At 40.9% G+C, this 19,655-nt stretch overlaps 1 pseudogene; it reads right to left on the bottom strand.

Annotated features, from left to right (window-relative positions):
* Positions 1 to 14,834: 14,834 nt before the first annotated feature.
* LOC123464417 lies at positions 14,835 to 18,797 on the bottom strand (annotated as a pseudogene).
* Between the last annotated feature and the right edge of the window lie 858 nt (positions 18,798 to 19,655).

The raw sequence follows: 19,655 nt of genomic DNA, 5'->3' as shown, positions 1-19,655 counted from the left end.
ATACAAAGTTACCTTTTCTTTCCCCAACATATGATTGATTATTTAGCTGGGCATATAATTCTAAGTATGTAGCCATTCCACTCATAACCTTTTACAAATATTGATCCATTCTTTTCTAGCACATGTTACTGGAGGAGGAGTTCAATACCACTCAGATTTACTTTACTTTGTACAGATATCTTCCTTCCTGCCCTCACCTTCTTCAAATCTTTACCCAGACTTAGCCTCCTCTTTTCTGTCCAGCACTTTAAATTGCAATTGTCACATTGTTTCCATCCCACTAACTTATTTTCTTCTAGAATCAGGACATAATAAACCCTCACCCTCACAGCATCTTATCTGTCCCTGTCATATCTACATTTCAGCTAAGATAGCAAAGTGCTGGGCTATAATCAGAACATTTTGACCTAAGGATTTGTTTTAAATATGTACAATATTCCTCACTTATTCTCTTGTTTTTAACAATTTTCTGTGTGGTTTTTCAAAGTAGGGTCTCACTCTAGCCCAGGCTGACCTGGAATTCACTCTGTAGTCTCAGAGTGGCCTCAAACTCACAGTGATCTTCCTACCTCTGCCTCCTGAGTGCTGGGATTAAAGGCATGTGCCACCACACCTGGCTCTGTTTTTTTTTTTTTTTTTTTTCTTTTTAATATTATTGTTGTTGTTGGTGGTGGTGGTGGTTTTTCAAGGTAGGGTCTCACTTTAGCTCATGCTGACCTGGAATTCTCTATGTAATCTCAGGGTAGCCTCAAACTCACAGTGATCCTCTTACCTGTGCCTCCAAAGTGCTGGGATTAAAGACATGCAGCACCACGTCAGGAAATAATATTATTAACAACATATTTCAAACTTCCAGTTAAGTTGGTGGCGTAGGTACCACGCCAAAGCAGCCTGGGGGGAAAAGGACCAAAAATACCCAGCAAAATACACACTTTTACTAAAAAGTGAGATGTATAGGAAATTGAAATGGCAGTGGAGAAGTAGAAGAGATCCAGAGCATCCAGAGCCCACACAGGCCAGCAAAAGCGGCCCTGGCAGGTCTGCCGACTGCAGCGGTGGCAGCGCACCAGCAAGCCGCCTGGCTGGGCTCGAGCTGCAGGAAAAGCCAGGTGAGGGGAGCTCTCCACAACTCAATAAACATGAAGGGAGAGTGGGAGTGAACAACGGAGGAGCAGATCACAAGGTAGAAGAACACGTGGAACAGCGATAGAACCAGAGCAGCTGTGGCTCCCTCCCATCCCCCACCACCTGTGCCCAGCTCCAGCAAAAAGAGCAGTGGTCCCGAGACCCAGCCACGCCAACTTGAGCCAACAGCAGGACCCAAGCAGGAGCAGAGTCCCCCAGCAACATCAGCGGCTCTGGCACTGGCAACAGTGGCCCCAGCAGCAGAGGATCCAGTAGGGGCCGCTTCAGCAGCAACAGCAATAGATTGTAGCAGCAGCTTCACAGGCAGCAGTGGCAGATCCAGCAGCAGCAGCTTCAGCAGCAGCAGCAATGTCAACTCCAGCAGTGACAGATACAGCAGCAGCAGCAGCGATGGATCCAGCAGCAGCAGCTTCAGCAGCAGCGGCAACAGACCCAGCAGCAGCAGCAGCTTTAGCAGCAGTGGCAACAGATCCAACAGCGGCAGCTTCAGCAGCAGCAGTAGCAGTTCCAGCAGTGGGGATGCCGATCTGCAAGGCCACAGTTGCCAGGCTTGGTTTGCCCCACAAGAAAAGCCAGTGCCCAGCTCTAGAAATCAGAACAGCAGCCCAATGACCCAGCCAGCAACTTGACTGAGACCAAAATCCTCCAAGGTAACTGGGATTGATTGCAACAGGGAAGGGTCTCACTTGGTCACAAGCTGACTTGGATCCCTCAACAGACCAGAAATCTTAACTTCTTTGTTGATAGAGGATCTGGTTGTTATAATAACTACTCTTGCATAAATACTCAGTGCTATTTGTGATTGAATGTGTACAGTGTTTAGTTAAATTTTAGAATCTACCTGTATTTTATTCCACTCAGCCTACTTGAATACTCCCATGGCAGGAAAACTCGACCGCTAGGAACACCTTTGAAGATACTCAGAGAGTCTTAAGAGCCACACCTAATACCTTAAGCTCCTACCCTGAAGATATATAACATCAAATCAATTGATACAGCTAAGAATACCCAGCTAGCTAGAAAATCCAAGCATTAACTTAATCCAAGATGCAAAAATATATACATTATAACACAAGAAACACTAAAAAGCAAGACAATATAAATGCACCTAAAAGTATGAATGCATCAGAAATGACCTCCAGTGAGAACGAGTTAGAGGAAATGCCTGAGAGAGATTTCAAAAGAATAATTGTAAATATGTTCAAAGAAGTCAAAGAACAAATCAAAGGAATGAAAGAAGAAATCAAAGAGGAAATCAAATAAGATGCAGGACACCAATTTCATGAAATAAAGAAGGCAATACAAGACAAAAATAAGGAAATAGAAATAATAAAGAAAAACCAGTCAGAATTACTAGCAATGAAGAACACAGTTAATGAAATAATAATAAAAAAAAAACTCTGTAGAAAATCTCACCAGTAGAATGGATGGAGAGGACAGAATATCTAAGCTAGAAGACCAGGTGGCAGATCTAATACAGTACAACAAAGAGAAAGACAAACTTATAGAAAAGTATGAGTGGTAATTTCAAGATATTCGGGACACTATAAAAAGATCAAATATTCAGGGCATAGTAGAAGGAGAAGAATTCCACTCCAAAGGCATAGTAGGCATCTTCAACAAAATCATAGAAGAAAACTTCCCCCAAATTGGGAAAGAGGTGCCAATGGAGATACAGGAAGCCTTTAGAACCCCAGACAAACAAAACCTGGAAAGACCCTCTCCTCACCATATTATAATCAAACTACCAAACACACAAAGCAAAGAAAAAATATTGAAAGCAGTTAGAGAGAAAAATCAAGTTACCTACAAAGGCAAGCCCATCAGGATTACAGCAGATTATTTAATACAAACTTTAAAAGCCAGAAGGGCTTGGAGTGATATATTCTAAGTTCTGAAAGATAACAACTGTCAACCAAGGTTACTTTATCCTGCAAAGTTACCCTTTCAAATATATGTAGAAATAAGGACTATCCATGATAAAAGCAGGTTAAAGGAATATTTGCAGACAAAACCAGCTCTACAGAAAATACTTGATAGAATCCTCCATGCTGAAGAAAAGGAAAAGCACACATATAAGGAACCTGGAAAAAAACAAGCAATACTCAAATACTAGTTAACACAAGAGAGCAAAGGTAGAACCGGAACCACAAAAAAAAAAAAAAAAAACATATATACACACCTTTCTCTTATCTCTTAATATCTCTTATCTCTTAATATCAAAGGCCTCAATGCCCCAAACAAAAGACATAGGTTTGCAGACTGGGTTAAAAAGCAGGATCCTACAATTTGTTGTCTCCAAGAAACTCACCTTTCTACAAAAGATAGACATTATCTTAGAGTGAAAGGTTGGAGAACGGTGTTTCAAGCAAATGGGCCTAGAAAACAAGCAGGGGTTGCTATCCTAATATCTGACAAGGTAGACTTTAGTCCAACATTTGTCAAGAAAGATAAGGAAGGTCACTTTATATTGATTAAGGGCACACTCCAACAGGAGGACATTACAATCCTAAACACATATGTACCTAACATGGGGGCTCCCAAATTCATCAAACAAACACTATTAGAACTAAGGTCACAGATAATACCAAACACAGTGGTATTATATACCAAACAGAGTGGTGAGTGAATTTAACACCCCACTCTCATCAACTGACTGGTCATCCCAGGAAAAAATAAGCAGAGAGGCATCTGGACTAAATGAGATCATAGAAGGAATGGACCTAACAGATATAGACAGGACATTTCATCCAAATTCTGCAGACTAAACATTCTTTTCAGCAGCACATGGAACATTCTCTAAAATAGACCATATGTTAGGACACAAAGCAAGTCTTAACAAATTCAGGAAAACTGAAATAATTCCTTGCATTCTATCTGACCATAATGGAATTAAACTATAAATCAGTACCAAGAAAGGCTATAGAGCATACACAAAATCATGGAAACTAAACAATACACCACTAAATGATGAATGGATCAATGAAGAAATCAAGAACGAAATCAAAAAATTCATAGAGTCAAGCAATAATGAGAACACAACATACCAAAATCTCTGGGACACAATGAAGGCAGTTCTAAGAGGTAATTTATAGCCTTAAGTGCCTATATTAAGAAATTAGAAAGGTTGCAAGTAAACGACCTAATGCTTCACCTTAAAACCCTGGAAAAAGAAGAACAAGGCAAACAAAAATCAGTAGATGGGAAGAAATAATAAAGATTAGGGCAGAAATTAATGAAATAGAAACAAAAAAAAAAAATCCAAAGAATTAATGAGACAGAGAGTTGGGTCTTTGAAAGGATAAACAAGATTGATAAACCCTTAGCAAATCTGACGAAAAGAAAGAAAGAGACACAAATTAATAAAATCAGAGATGAAAAAGTTAACATCATAACAGATTCCAGAGAAATTCAAAATATCATAGGGACATACTATAAAAACATATATTCCACAAAGTATGAAAATCTGAAAGAAATGGATGATTTTCTTGATTTCTATGACCTACCTAAATCAAATCAAGATGAGATTAATCACTTAAATAGACCTATAACAAGCACGGAGATCCAAACAGTTATCAACAATCTCCCAACTAAAAAAAGCCCAGGCTCAGATGGATTCACTGCTGAATTTTACCAGACATTCAAGGAAGAGCTAACACCATTGCTTCTTAAGCTTTTCTATGAAGCCAGCATCACAATGATACCAAAACCAGACAAAGATAGACCAAAAAAAGAAAATTACAGACCAACCTCCCTCATAAACATAGATGCAAATATTCTCAACAAAATATTGGCAAACAGAATACAAGTATATATCAGAAAGATCATTCACCCTGACCAAATAGGCTTTATCCCAGAGATGCAGGGATGGTTTAATATATGCAAATCTATAAATGTAATACATTATGTAAATGGGTTGAAGGACAAAAATTACATGATCATCTCATTAGATGTAGAGAAAGAGTTTAACAAAATCCAACATCCCTTTGTGATAAAAGTCCTACAGAGACTGGGAATAGAAGGAACATATCTCAATATAATAAAAGCTATGTATGACAAGCCTACAGCCAACATATTACTGAATGGGGAAAAACTGGAAGCTTTTCCACTAAAATCAGGAACAAGACAAGGGTGTCCACTGTCCCCACTTTTATTTAATATAGTTTTGGAAGTCTTAGCCATAGCAATAAGGCAAGAGACACACATAAAAGGGATACAAATAGGAAAGGAAGAGATCAGGTATCATTATTTGCAGATGACATGATTCTATACATAAAGGGCCCTAAAGACTTTACTAGCAAACTGTTAGAGCTGATCAAAACCTACAGCAATGTAGCAGGACACAAAATAAATACACAGAAATCATTAGCCTTCATATATGCTAACAACAAACACACAGAGGATGAAATCAGAGAATCACTCCCATTCACAATTGCATAAAAAAAAAATAAAGGACCTTGAGATAAACCTAACCAAGGAAGTAAAGAATCTCTACAATGAGAACTTTAAAACACTCAAGCAAGAAATTGCAGAAGACACTAGAAAGTGGAGAAACATCCCTTGTTCCTGGATTGGAAGAATCAATATTGTGAAAATGGCAATCTAACCTAAAGAAATCTACACATTTAATGCAATCCCTATCAAAATTCCAAAGGCATTCTTCATGGAAATAGAAAAAACAATCCAAGAATTCATTTGGAATCACAAAAAGCCTCAAATATCTAAAATAATACTGAGCAACAAAAATAAGGCTGGTGGTTTCACCATACCTGATTTTAACCTATACTACCGAGCCCTAGTAACAAAAACAGCATGGTACTGGCACAAAAACAGACATGTAGATCAGTGGAACAGAATAGAGGACCCAGATGTAAGTCCAGGTAGGTATAGCCACCTGATATTCAACAATAATGCCAAAAATACTCATTGAAGAAAAGACAGCCTTTTCAGCAAATGGTGTTGGGAAAACTGGATATATATTTGTAGAAGGATGGAAATAGATTCTTCTCTCTCGCCATGCACAAGAATTAAGTCCAAGTGGATTAAAGACCTTAATATGATACTTGAAACTCTGAAACTGCTAGAGGAAAAAGTAGGGGAAACCCTTCAACATATTGTTCTTGGCAAAGACTTTCTGAATACAACCCCAATTGCTCAGGCAATAAAACCACATATTAATCACTGGGACCTCATGAAATTACAAAGATTTTGCACTGCAAAGGACACAGTGAAAAAAGCAAAAAGGCAACCTACAGAATGGGAGAAATCTTTGCCAGCTATATATCTGATAGAGGATTAATATCTAGGATATACAAAGAACTCAAAAAGTTAAATAATAAGGAATCCAACAAGCCAATCAAAAAATGGGCTATGGAGCTAAATAGAGCATTCTCAAAGGAAGAAATACGAATGGCATATAAGCATCTAAAAATATGTTCTGCTTCAATGGTCATCAGGGAAATGCAGATTAAAACTACATTGAGATTTCATCTCACTTCTGTCAGATGGCTACGATCATGAAAACAAATGATCATAAATGTGGGCTGGGATATGGAAAAAGAGGAACCCTTCTACACTGCTGGTGGGAATGCAATCTGGACCAGCCATTGTGGATATCAGTGTGGAGGTTCCCCAGACAGCTAAAGATTGCCCTACCATATGACCCAGCTATAGCACTCCTAGGCATATATCCTAAGGACTCATCCCATTTCCTTAGAAGTACATGCTTACATACAACCATGTTTATTCCTGCTCAATTCATAATAGGTGAGAAATGGAACCGACCTAGATGTCCCTCAACTGATGAGTGGATAATGAAGATGTGGCACATTTATACAATGCAGTTCTACTCAGCGGTAAAGAAAAATGAAGTTATGAAATTTGCAGGAAAATGGATGGATCTGGAAAGGATTATACTAAGTGTGGTAACCCAGTCCCAGAAAGCCAAGTCCCACATGTTCTCTCTCATATGTGGATCCTAGCTACAGATGATTGGGCTTCTGCGTGAGAAGGAAAATACTTCGTAGCAGAGGCCAGTAAGTTAAAAAGGAGATATAAAGGGAAGAGAAAGGAAGGGAGGGGGTACTTAATAGGTTGGTATTGTATATATGTAAGTACAATGATTGAGATGGGGAGGTAATATGATGGAGAATGGAATTTCAAAGGGGAAAGTGCAGGTGGGGGAGGGAGGGTGTCACCATGGGATATTTTTTATAATCATGGAAAATGTTAATAAAAATTGTGGAAAAAAAAGAATGAAAAAAAAAAAACATATTTCATGTGGACATATTATGTGTTGGTGCCCTCTCTTCCCTCATCCCTGCCCCCAGTCCATTGAGGACACTCCTCAGCAGCAGTGTAGGTATTCCCTAAGGGGTTGTGGTTTATGTGTTGTGGGAACAGAAGTCAGTTATTTGTTTGGGCAGGGGGGAGAGGGGATGCCACTGGGCATGATGTCTCAACCTGTGGCTCTTCCACAAATTTTCCTGTGCCATGGTGGGTGAGTTTTATGTCTGCTTTTAGTTTAAATAGAACAAAAGAAAGCTCTTAGGAGCCTCTGGATCTCTGCTTTAATAGGTGTTAAGTATCCCCAGGGTCTGTCTCCTACACTGGGGCACTGATTATCAGGTACAACATGGAAGCAGTATTCATGTTTGTCTCCCCAATTCCTCTGTGGATTCAGCTGTGGCTTGGCTGAAGTGCAAGGGGTACTTTAACTCCTCAGGTCTCACTACCTTTCTGAAAAAGAACAATTCCTTTCTTAAAATGAACAGATTGTACACCAGAGAGTGAAGTCAGCATGGTTTAAATGGGATAAGTATGGTTAACTTAGGGTGAACCCTCTTTAGCCAAAGACTAGTGATAGCTTGACACTGGAGAGCATAATCTTTGTCTTAATAGGATTCTGATCTGTTTCCCAATTTCAGATGGGTTTCTTTACACTGAGCAGATCTCTGAGCCAATCAAAAAGCTATTGGTTACCCACCAAGGTTCTGTGCCGCTATTGCACTGGTGTGTACATTGTGTCAGGGTGTTTGCTTCTGAGTAGCTTAGACCTCTGGTTGCTCAGACTGGTGCTGGCCATTTTCCCCCAGTAGTTCTTGTAGTGCTTTCCAGCACTAGGCAGGCTAACTGTCTGGGGACTAGCTTAACTTATATTGACTACCTTCCTCAGCTATTCTTAACATTCACTTCTAGACTTGATAATTACTTAAAAATAAAAGCAGGGCTGGAGAAATGGCTTGGCGATTAAGTGCTTGCCTGTGAAGCCTAAAGACACCTGTTGGAGGCTTGATTACCCAGGACCCACATTCACCAGATGCACAAGGGGGTGCACGCATCTAGAGTTAGTTTGCAGTGGCTGGAGGCCCTGGCACGCCCATCTTCTCCCTCTCTCTCTCTCTCTCTCTCTCTCTCTCTCTCTGCCTTTCTGTCTCTGTCTGTAGCTCTCAAATAAATAAAAAAAGAACAAAAAAAGTTTAAAAAAAATAAAAGCACAACAATGCAAAGCTAAGTAAATTAACGTTTTTATCTTGCTGCACAAAATTTTACTGCAACCCTGACAGCTTAAAACAACACACGTATTTTATTTCCATTTCTATGGTTATAGAGACTAGCCATGGCTTAGCCAAGTGTGCTAGGGTCTCACAAAGCTGCAATCAGGGTGTTGATAGGACTGTATTTCCATCTGTATGTCTGATTAGAGAAGGATCCACTTCCTCTCTCTTGGGTTATTGGCAGAATTCCACTCCACGCAGCTTTGGAACTGAGGACCTTGGCTGCTTGCTGGGCTTCAAATGCTTGCTGGTGGTTCACAGTGGCAGCGCTCAGCTCCCTGGGGCTACACTCAGCTCTCAGAGGCTATAGGCAGTTTCTTGGCCTGTGACTTTCCTCAGCATGGCGAATTAAATCATCAAATCAGCAAGGAGAGACTCAAAGTCTTCTATGGCGGATGGACTCAGAAATACTTCCCATCACCTTTGCTATCATCTGTTGATTAGAACAGAAAAGAAAGTGTGTTAGTCCACTGACATTGTAACCAAAAAGAACCTTTCCAGCACTATGACAGCTAGCCAGCAGGGAAGAAGCTTCAAGTTCAGTTTCGACTTGATTTCTCTGTACTGCAACCAAAACATGTAGTAGTGTCTTCAGCAATAGGGTCTTTCAATCTTGTGATGGAAACAAAGAGCAGTGACAGTAGCTTATATTGTTAGGAGTGGGGATCCGGAGCCTCCCTGACCAACAACTTACAGGATGTACCCAACCCCTGGCACAGGATTTTCATTTAAATTTTATAACATTTTTATTGATGATTTTTATATGTGTTCCTAGTGCATTTTGTGAAAATCCCCTTTCATCAGTCTCTTGTCCTTCCTCTCCTGTGCTCCTTCCACAGAACTACCTCCCTTGAAGCAGTCTCTCTTCCATTTTGATACGTTTTAAAGACTTTTTAAAATTTCATTTTATTTTTCCAGTTTTGATATTCCACATATGTATATCATGTATTTTAATCTTATTCTCCCCAATTACCCCTTCTTAGCACCCCTCTATCCATTAACACCCTTCTTGTTCCACATTAGCCCCATATTACTTTCATGCTTTTTAAAATGTTTATTGTTGTTATTATTATTATCAACAAGATGTTTTATATGGATACATCCTGTGTTGGTACCCTCTTTTCCTTCATCCCTACCCCATTACATTGGAAATGTTCCTCAGTGGGGTTGCAGGTATTCCCCATGAGATTGTAGTTTATGTTGTAGGAGCAGTAGTCAGGTATTTTGGGGAGAGGGAATGCCTCTGGGCATGATGTCTCAACCTGTGGCCCTTATAATCTTTCCTCCCACTCTTGTGTAAAATTCCCTGAGCCATGGTGGGTGAGTTTTAAGTCTACTTCACTGATGAGCTCTTAGGAGCCTCTGGATCTCTGCTTTGGTATGTCTTGAGTATCCTCAGGGTCTGTCTCCTACACCCTGGCGTTGATTATCAGGTTCAGCATGGAAACAGCACTCTTGCTTTTCTCCACAATTCCTCTGTGGATTCAGTTGTGGCTTGGCTGAAGGGTGAAGGGTAGTTTATTTCCTCCAGTCTTGATACCTTCTCCCAAAGAAGAGCAAATTCTGCAACAGAGAGGGATGTCAGCATAGTTTAAATAGAACAAACATTATTAATTTAGGGAGAATTTGATATATGTAACTCCTCTTTAGCCAAAGACTAGTGAGAACTTAACACTGGAGAGCATAATCTTTGTCTTCATAGAATTCTCATCTGGTTCCAAATTCCAGATATGGGTTCCTTTACACTAAGCAGATCTCTTAGCCAATCAGAAAGCTATTGGTTACCCACCAAAGCTGTGAGCCACTATTGCACTGTTGTGCTTTTTTTGTTTCTTCTGTTTTGAGGGGCTTTTGTTCTTATTTGGGAAGTGCTTGGGGTTGGCCTTTCTTAATCATCCATGAAGACAGGTTTATGGGCACAATACTGCACAGGTAACAACAGCCACTGGAAGGTCGTGAACACTACCTTGTGTCTAGAACACTGCATTCCGAAGCACTCTTCCTCATTCTCTGGCTTTTACATTCCTTCCACCATCTCTTCAATATTCTCTGAGCCTTGGTGATTGTGACTGATGTCTCATTTAATGCTGAGCATTTAACTGTTGCTTCTTCTCACACTTTGACAAGTTTTAAGTACCCACTCTAGTTACCACCATTTATAAAAAGAAGCTTCTGTGATAATTGGAGCAACACTACTATATGGGCAAAACATAACTATTTAGAGGGCAGTTTGATGGGCAGAAAATATCCATTTAGCAAAACAACAGTAGTAAACTCCCCACTAGGGCCTATGACCTTCCAAGCCAATGGCTTTTGACTAGGTTTTCAGTACCAGGCATGAAATCCCTCCAAAGAGTGGACCTCAAATGCAATCAAGGAGCAGTTGCTTATGCACATTACAGTTATGCTTGTGGGCCCATCTTACCTGGTTGGCCAGTTGTATAGTTCACAGACTCTACTGCTGGTTAAAACTGTTGATTTTTCTCCCCTAGCAACCTATGTAGCACTTTCCAGCATTATGACAGCTAGCTCTCAGAGAGCAGGCTTCTAGCTCAGTACAATTTTGGTTTCTCAATGGCTACCAAGTGACACATGCAGTGTCTTCAGCAAATAGAGCCTTACATTATAGTTGTGTGGGGAACCCCAAAAGCATTGGCCTATATTGTTTTGGGGAACTCATGAGCCTCCCTGACCTATAGTTCACTATGAGGTTTCCAAACCCAGCACTGGGATATTCTATAACATATCCTATAACAACCAGTGGCTTAAATCATATTTTTAGGGTTGGAAAGATGCTGTAGCAGTTAAGATGCCTGCCTGCAAAGTGAAAGGATCCAGGTTCAATTCCCCAGGACCCACATAAGCCAGCTACAAAAGGTGTCACATGTATCTGGAGTTCATTTTCAGTGGCTAGAAGCCCTGTTATGCTCATTCTATCTCTTTCTTTCTACTTTTCTCACTCCCTTCTTCTCTCCCTCCCTTTCTCCCTCTTATTCTCTCTCAAACAATAAATATAAAATATTAAAAGATTTTTTAGTTATATTTTTTAAATTATCTAAAAAGAAGTAGGCATCTATATGGCTTACTTATATCATTTTAAGTTTTAATTAAATCTCTGTATCCTGTGCTCACTTCCATCCCCATTCCTGTGCCCACTTAGAACTTTTTCAGACCCTCTGCTTATATGTCTGTTATTCTTTCCCCTTAAGTCCTCCCCATTCATCCCCCTTCCATGGCCCCTCTTTACTACTGACTCTTACTCCAACTTACAAATCTAAAACTTTGGTACTAGGTTCACATATGAGAGAGAATATGCAGAGTTTCTGAACCTGAGTAACCTCACTTGGGATAATATTTTCCAGGTCCACTGGTTTTCCTGCAAATTTCATTTTTCTTTAAAGCTGAATAAAATTCCACTGTGTATATGTACCACATCTTCGTTATCTATTCGTTATCTAGGTTGCTTTTATGTCCTAGCTATTGTGAATAAAACAGCATGTGAATAAATACAGATAAACAAGTATCACTATTGTTAAGACAGTTTTGTTCTGCAGCCCAGACTGGACTCAAATTCATGACTCTTTTGCCTCCACCTATTGAAACACACACACACACACACACACACACACACACACACACACACACATAAGATAGGGTGTGTTTATTTTGAGGCAGGTTCCCACTTTGTCCCACTCTGTATCTCAGGCTGGACTGGACCTCACTATGTAATCCACACTCTCCTTAAACTTGTGGCAGTCCTCTTGCCTCACCCTACCAATGGCTGGGATTGTAGGTATATATTTTTCTTTAAATTTTTTGAAGCATATATCTAAAACATTAATGGAGTTTGTTTATTTTATAAATGGATCATATATATTCAATTCCAAATTTGAATACCAGCATACTTTTATGACATTATTCATTATAAATAGATAATATTTTAAACTAAAAATTACACTGCAGCATTATAAATTAAGTGATGAGAAAACAGCATTTTGATTTATAACCTCTTATAACTTGTTAGAACATTGGTGGATTAGTGATGCTGGATCTACTTCATTCCAATCTTGAATGCTTTTAGTAATATGTGGTATTGTGTTATATAACCTTTCTCCAGTAGTCTTTACATTGTTCTTTGAAATGCATAGCTCATATATTTAAATTGAAAAATGAGGCCAGTGCTAGAAAGATGGCTCAACAGTTAAGGAACTTGCCTGCAATGCTTAAAGATTCATGTTCGATTTCCCAGCACCTAGGTAAAGCCAGATGCACAAAGTGGTGCATGCATCTGAAGTTTGTTTGTAGCAGCATAAGGCCCTGGTGCTATCTTCATTCTTTCTCTCTCTCTGTCCTTGAAAATAAATAAATAAAATGGTTTTTAAAATGAGGCCATACTTTCTCTGATAGACAGTGCATCTGATCAGGGGGTATGGAACTCACAAAGACAATAGATCTCCCTCCACTTCCTAGAGGAAGAAAACTTTCAACCCTAAGATTTAAATAAAAATATGGGTATGTGGATACTTTGTAGAATGGATTGGCAAACGCATAGCGAATAAACAATTCTTCATTTTCTCAATCTTCTTAGTGCAATGATCTGAGCAAGGAATTGCCCAGAAATATGAGACACTGAATGCCTCCTGATGACTAGGTAACAAATCATTTTGCTAGTCATACAGTTTCCATTTCATTTATTTCAATAATTTGAAGGAGAACCCAATTACATTGCCAGGTAATAGATAAGTTACAATAACTATTTATCATTATTTTTTAGAACATAATTCAGAAGAAGCTAGTGCATAGCTACTATTTTTGCTACTGATTATATGGTAGCGCTTTTATCTGTAAAATGTATAAGAATAATAGAATTGACACAAATCTATTTTTTGTTTTGTTTTGTTTTTAATTTTATTTATTTGAGAGAGTGACAGGGAAGGGGGGGGGGGAGAATGGGCGCACCAGGGCCTCTAGCCACTGTAAACTCCAGGCGCATGTGCCACCTTGTGCACTTGGCTTACATGGGTCCTGGGGAATCGAACCAAGGTTCTTTGGCTTTGCAGGTAAGTAAGTGCCTTAACTGCTAAGCCATCTTTCCAGACCCCCTTTCTTGTGTTTTAGATAAAGTCTCGCTCTAGCTGACTGGCCTTGGACTCATGCAATCCTCCTGCCTCAGTCTCCACCCCAACACCTAACAGGGCTGCCATGTATTGTCTCAGCAGAGCTTGGCTTCCTCGCTGTTCTCAGGGCAGAAGGGTGAGCCAGCCACACGATGCATGAAGCCTCTTCTGTCAGCGCCATGGCCGTTCACAAGGGGAACTCCTGGGACCTAACCATGTCACTAGCAAGACTGTCACACTGGCCATGGCTGGGTTTGGGAACATTCAGACTCCTGAAATGTGAGCACCTCTTTACCAGCCAGCACCCTGTGAAGCTTGTTAGTCAGGGGGAGAACCGCTGTGAGCATGAGGAGGAGGCTTCTTTCAACTCTAGGGCTCAGCCACTAGGGGTACTATTGGAGCCCATGGTTAATTCCATCAAACTGCAAACAAGGTACCCTACCCACATATTTGGTAACACATTATTTTAGATGTTTCTGATGTTTTGGATGTTGGTGGGTTTTGCACATCAATTGAAGGTTTAAATAGAAGGAAACACCAGCCAGCAAGAGGAAATTCTCCAGCAGATGGCTTCTGGACTGGAGCTGAACCAGCAGCTCTCACCACAGATTCTGCACGTTTGTCTTTGTCAAGTAAGTCACTCACTACTTGCAATGAATTTCTGCTTACACATCATGTTGGTTCTGATTCTCTGGAGAACTCACAGAAATCCTCTGAGGCTCATCACTAAGCAGACCTGCTCCTATCAGGACAGGAGGCTTTGTGATTGGCGGGCCCCAAGGGCTGAGGTTCTGTGCTTGTACAACCTGCTCTACCAGCTGCATACCAGCCTTGACCCAAGACAATCCAGGAGACTTGCCAGCCAAGAGTGGGCTGGGCCAACCCTCTCCTGTAGGTGAGTCCATCTTGGGGAGAGGGAGCCTCTTGTAAGGATGCGCTCAATGAGAACTCTTCTCTGCTGGGACACCGTCTCTGTCTCAGTGGATTCAACTGTCCTTTTATCCTCTCTTGTTAATTACACTATCAGTTGATTTAATGATATGGCTTCTGTCTCTTCTGGCCCCCCAGCTCCACTTGCTCGCTTAGTGTCAAGTCTCAAGTCTTTAGGGTTAATCACCAGGTTAATCTCAGTCGGTTGAGGTAATATGGCCACGGTCATGGTGCTGGTGTGCACGCGGCCTTGCTTCTCTGTCTGGCACTCTTTGTACCCTGTGTACTCCTCCCTCAAATTTCATGTGTTTACATGCTTCTAAGCCCCCAATGCTGGCAGAAGCATGCCTAAGACCACCTATTTCACTTGGGAAATAGTCCAGGATCTCAAAGCGCCATCTTTTAAAGGCCGCATACTGCTGATACATGTCAAACACCTCGGATGTAAACAGCATTGCCTCCTGGCCTCCGACTCCTGCAGAGACCTCCGGGATCAAATCCCCTTCATCTGGTTCTTCTGAGGGAACCAAAAGTAAGATGATCTGATGCTTCAGCTGGGCTACTTGCTTTTGACACAATGCTATTTCACTTTCTGCAAGTTTCTTGAAGTCTTCATTTTCATCGTGCAGCAAGTGCTCGGTCTCGCGCAGCTCCCGCTCCTTGTCGCTCAGCAGTTTGAACGCCGCCAGCAGCTCGGGCGCCCTGCCTGGGCACAGGGCTTCAGAGCCCGCCCGGCGCCCCAGGAAGGTCCGCAGCGGCCCGCGCGGGCGAACAGCTCGTCCAGGCCTGCGCCGCCGCAGCTCAGGGCCCGCGGGTCCGACCCACACCGCGAGGGGCCCACAGCCCACAGACCCCCGCGCAGCCCACAGACCCCCGCGCAGCATCCTCCAGCCGACAGGAAGCCGCAGGGTCGGACAACACAAATCTATCTTATTCTACCAATGAATAATAATTATTCACAGATATAAACTAGTTGGAAGGTGGACATTGCATTAAAAATTAGATTTCTTAGAAATTTTTTTGAGGTAGAGTCTCGCTCTAGCCCAGGCTGACCTGAAATTCACTATGATGTCTCAAGCTGGCCTCGAACTCACAGAGATCCTCCTTCCTCCTAAGCCTCCCAAGTGCTGGAATTAAAGGTGTGTGACACCGCACCCAGCCTAATAAAATTTTATATTTTATACTTAGTAATCATCACATTTTTGTTATTATTTTTACTATGTAAGAATTGTCATAGTAATTCAACACACGAGATTGTTTTACTTTTTATCTTTTAAATTGATACATGAAAACCTTATATATTAATGGGAAACTTGTTGCATTTAAAAAATTTTGTTTATTTGTGGGAGATAGTGTATGGGCATGCCAGGTCTCTTCCCACTGCTGACAAACTCCAGACTCATGTTCTACTTTGTGCTCCTGGCTTCACATGGGTATGGGGAATTGAACCCCCCATGCTGGCAGGTTTTGCATGCAAGTGCATTTAACCACTGAACTATCTACCCAGCCCAAATTGTGGTATTTCAATTCATGTGAATATATAGTGTGTATGTTTGGACATTGTGCATTATGAAATCTGGGTATGCATATCTGTCTCTTCAATCACCATATCTTTGAGATGAAAATACTATCTTTTCTAGGAGTACATTATTATAGACTCTATAGTCATTCCACACTTCAACTTCTTTCTCCTCTCTAACTTTGTACCTATTGACCTACCTTTCTTAATCTTGCCCTCCCCACTCCTTTCCTCCTATCCAGTAATCACCATTGCACTCTTAACTTCTCAGAAATCAAATGTTTTAGATTCCACATATGTGTGGGAATATGTGGCATTTATCTCTCTGTGCCTGGCCATTTCATTTAGCATTTTGTCATCAATAGCAATACTCCATTCTTTCCAATGACTGAGTAGTGTTCTCTGTGGATATATATTTTTTTTCTTTCTTCATTCATCCACTGATGTACACATAGATTGATTCATTTCTTTAGTATTGTGTTCTGGAGAAGGCAAGCATGCCATTTCAGGATCACGAGGAATAGAGCGCTGAATAGCTGCATAATATAGTCCAGCCCAGCTGTCTCTTCCTTGGAATCCAATGTGGCCCCTCTATAGAAACATCTTTGGCTCTCTGCACTACAGATATCTATGGTTTTCTGTATAATGTTTGTCTTTTTCTGTCTTTCACTTGGTGCACCAATCTCTAAGTTTACTCTTCCAGAAAAAATTGATGTTAGTGAAGTGCTGGTCAATGTATCTGAAAGAAGCTCTGGCACAGAACTGGAAAAACAAGAAAATGGGTCAGAAGTAATTGTTTTCCTTAAAGACCTTAAAGGAAGTCAGGCATGGAGTACAGTACACTGAGGAGGAAACAATGAACCTCCTGGAACAATGTAAAAATTGTTCTATGACTAATTTTTCTGAGTGGTGGCAATTGCAGCAAACTATGACTCCTTACCAAGAATCCTTACAGGAAAAACAACCAAGGTCAGAAAGAGTTCAATGGGGGGACAAAAGTCTAAGTATTAGAGGGACTTGGAAAGGGAAATTCAAAAGAAACCGTTGGGGGATAAATGGGTTTATTGGATCAATGGTGGGAGCCCCCATTTTGTGGTGGTTCTGTCTCCCCTTTAATATAGTCATTGAAAGCAGGAGCTCATGAAACCGCAAGTGCTTGACAGCATGCACATGGGGAAAGTGTGAAACTCGTTCACCACTATAGCGGCCTGACTACTGTACTTGGGGTAAATAATTATGGGATTGTTTGATGTAAAGAAATAGTAAAAGTTTCTATGAATTCTGTGTAATTGTACATTTCTTGAAGTTTGCTCTTGCATGACATGGTCAGAAAATAAAAGACTGAGGTTAAGAGCTGTGGCAGGAGAGAGAAAGAGAGAGAGAGAGAGAGGAGAGAAACTCAGCTGCCTTCAGAATTAGCCTGTCAGTTTGCACAAGAACTTGACTTCAAGTCATTATTGCACCACTCCCTTTGACACCTGTCTTCGGGGACCCTCCTTCACGCCAGGGCTGGACCCCAGCAATTGTGAATAGTGCTGCAACAAAGATGGGGATGCAGTTGTCTCTTTGACATGCTGATGTCATTTCCTTTGATTACATCACCAGTAGAGGTATTGCTAGATCACATGGTACCTCTATTTTTAACTTTTTTGAGGAACTTACATACCATTTTACATAATGGCTATACTAACTTACATTACACAGTGTGTAAAGTATTCCCTTTTGTCTACATCCTTGCCAGTACTCAAGATCTTCTATGTACTATGCATGTGATCTTATTTGGAAATAGGGTCTTTGTAGATTTGATTAAGATGTAAGTTAAAATGAAGTCAGTTAAGGGGCTATAGAGATGGCTTAGTGGTTAAGGTGTATACCTGCAAAGCCTAAAGACCCAGGTTCAATTCTCCAGGTCCCACGTAAGCCAGATGCACAAGGTGGTGCATGCACCTGGAGTTCGTTTGCAGTGGCTGGAGGCCCCAGCACAGGCATTCTCACTCTATCTCCCTCTCTCTGTTTCAAATAAATAAATAAAATTGATAAATAATTTTTTTTTAAATGAAGTCAGTTAAGATGAGGCCGGCCCTACATTAAATAATTAGAGACACCGAGACACACACACATACAAGGGAGCTGGCTGTGTGCAGCTGGAGGCAGAGGGGAGTGCTCGGCCTCCCAGGTAGGCAGTGCTCAGGTCCATCCACAGCCGCAGGGGCTGCAGAAAGGGAATTTCTCTAGAGCCCACAGAGGGAACATGGCCCTACAAACACCTCCAAAAGGGTTCAAAGATGAGTTTGTATTGTTTTAAAGTATTTAGTCTTTAATCATTATCATGTCAGCTCTAGGAAATGATACACCTCCTCACTGAAAAACTAAGAAATGTAGGCACTCTGCTACTTACCTACTGACTGACCTCAGCCATGGTGCTGACCTTCTTACCAATATTTCTTCACTGCACACTTGGAGCCTGTCGCTGCACACTATAAGTTGCCATGTTTTCACAATGGTGAAAAGACAGAAACAGCCAGCCATGGGCCTTGCTGATCTGTATATAGGGAGAAAGGGGCTGAAAGTTAAGTAATACATCATAAGAAATAAGGAGGATAGTTTCATGTCCTTTCAATGTAATGCTAGGTCATTCTTTAATGGCCTGTCTGAGGATTATTTGATCCACTGGAAGAATATATCTGTCTTTGACTTTGCTTTATGCTACTAGGTCTGAGCCCCATTATGAAACCGCATGTTAACTTGTAGAGTTCTGTTCAATAGGGGGGAAAAAAGCTTATAATTTTATTATCTGAAGGACGTTAACACTTTTTAACTTGCTTTCCTGTTGAGCTACATTAAGACCCTGTTTTCCCACTGCTCCTGGGGACCAGCTTTGCCATCTTACTACTTCCTTCATTAATGAGCTCACTGAACTCCCTACACTGCTCATTCTATTTTTGTATATGAGTTTTGTTTTTAACTTTTGAATCCTATACTCTGACCAAAGGTGTTATAAACCTTAAGTGACATTTCTGAAAGGTTATTCACATGGCTCCTAGAGCCAAGCATGGTGGTACATGCCTTTAATGCCAAGACTCAGAAGGCTGAGGTAGGAGGATCACAATGAGTTGGATGCCAGTCTGGACTACAGAGCATGTTCCAGTCAGGTTGGGCTAGAGGGAGACCCTGCTTCAAAACACAAAACCAAGCAAATATACAGTCCTAGAATATGGTAGGCATTTCATGAGTTTGAGTTCTCATTTAGCAGCTTTCAAAAGCCTGGAATATTCTGAAGAAGAATCTCTTAGAGATGTGACTCCATTGTCAAAGAGCCAGGATATTCTGAAGCGACTATGTGCCTCAGTCAGGTTCTGTCTTTTATTCTCATCCTAGTCTTTCCTC

Source organism: Jaculus jaculus, chromosome 11, assembly GCF_020740685.1.
Source record: "Jaculus jaculus isolate mJacJac1 chromosome 11, mJacJac1.mat.Y.cur, whole genome shotgun sequence".
NCBI lineage: Eukaryota > Metazoa > Chordata > Mammalia > Rodentia > Dipodidae > Jaculus > Jaculus jaculus.
This window is presented reverse-complemented; position numbering and strand designations above follow the sequence as displayed.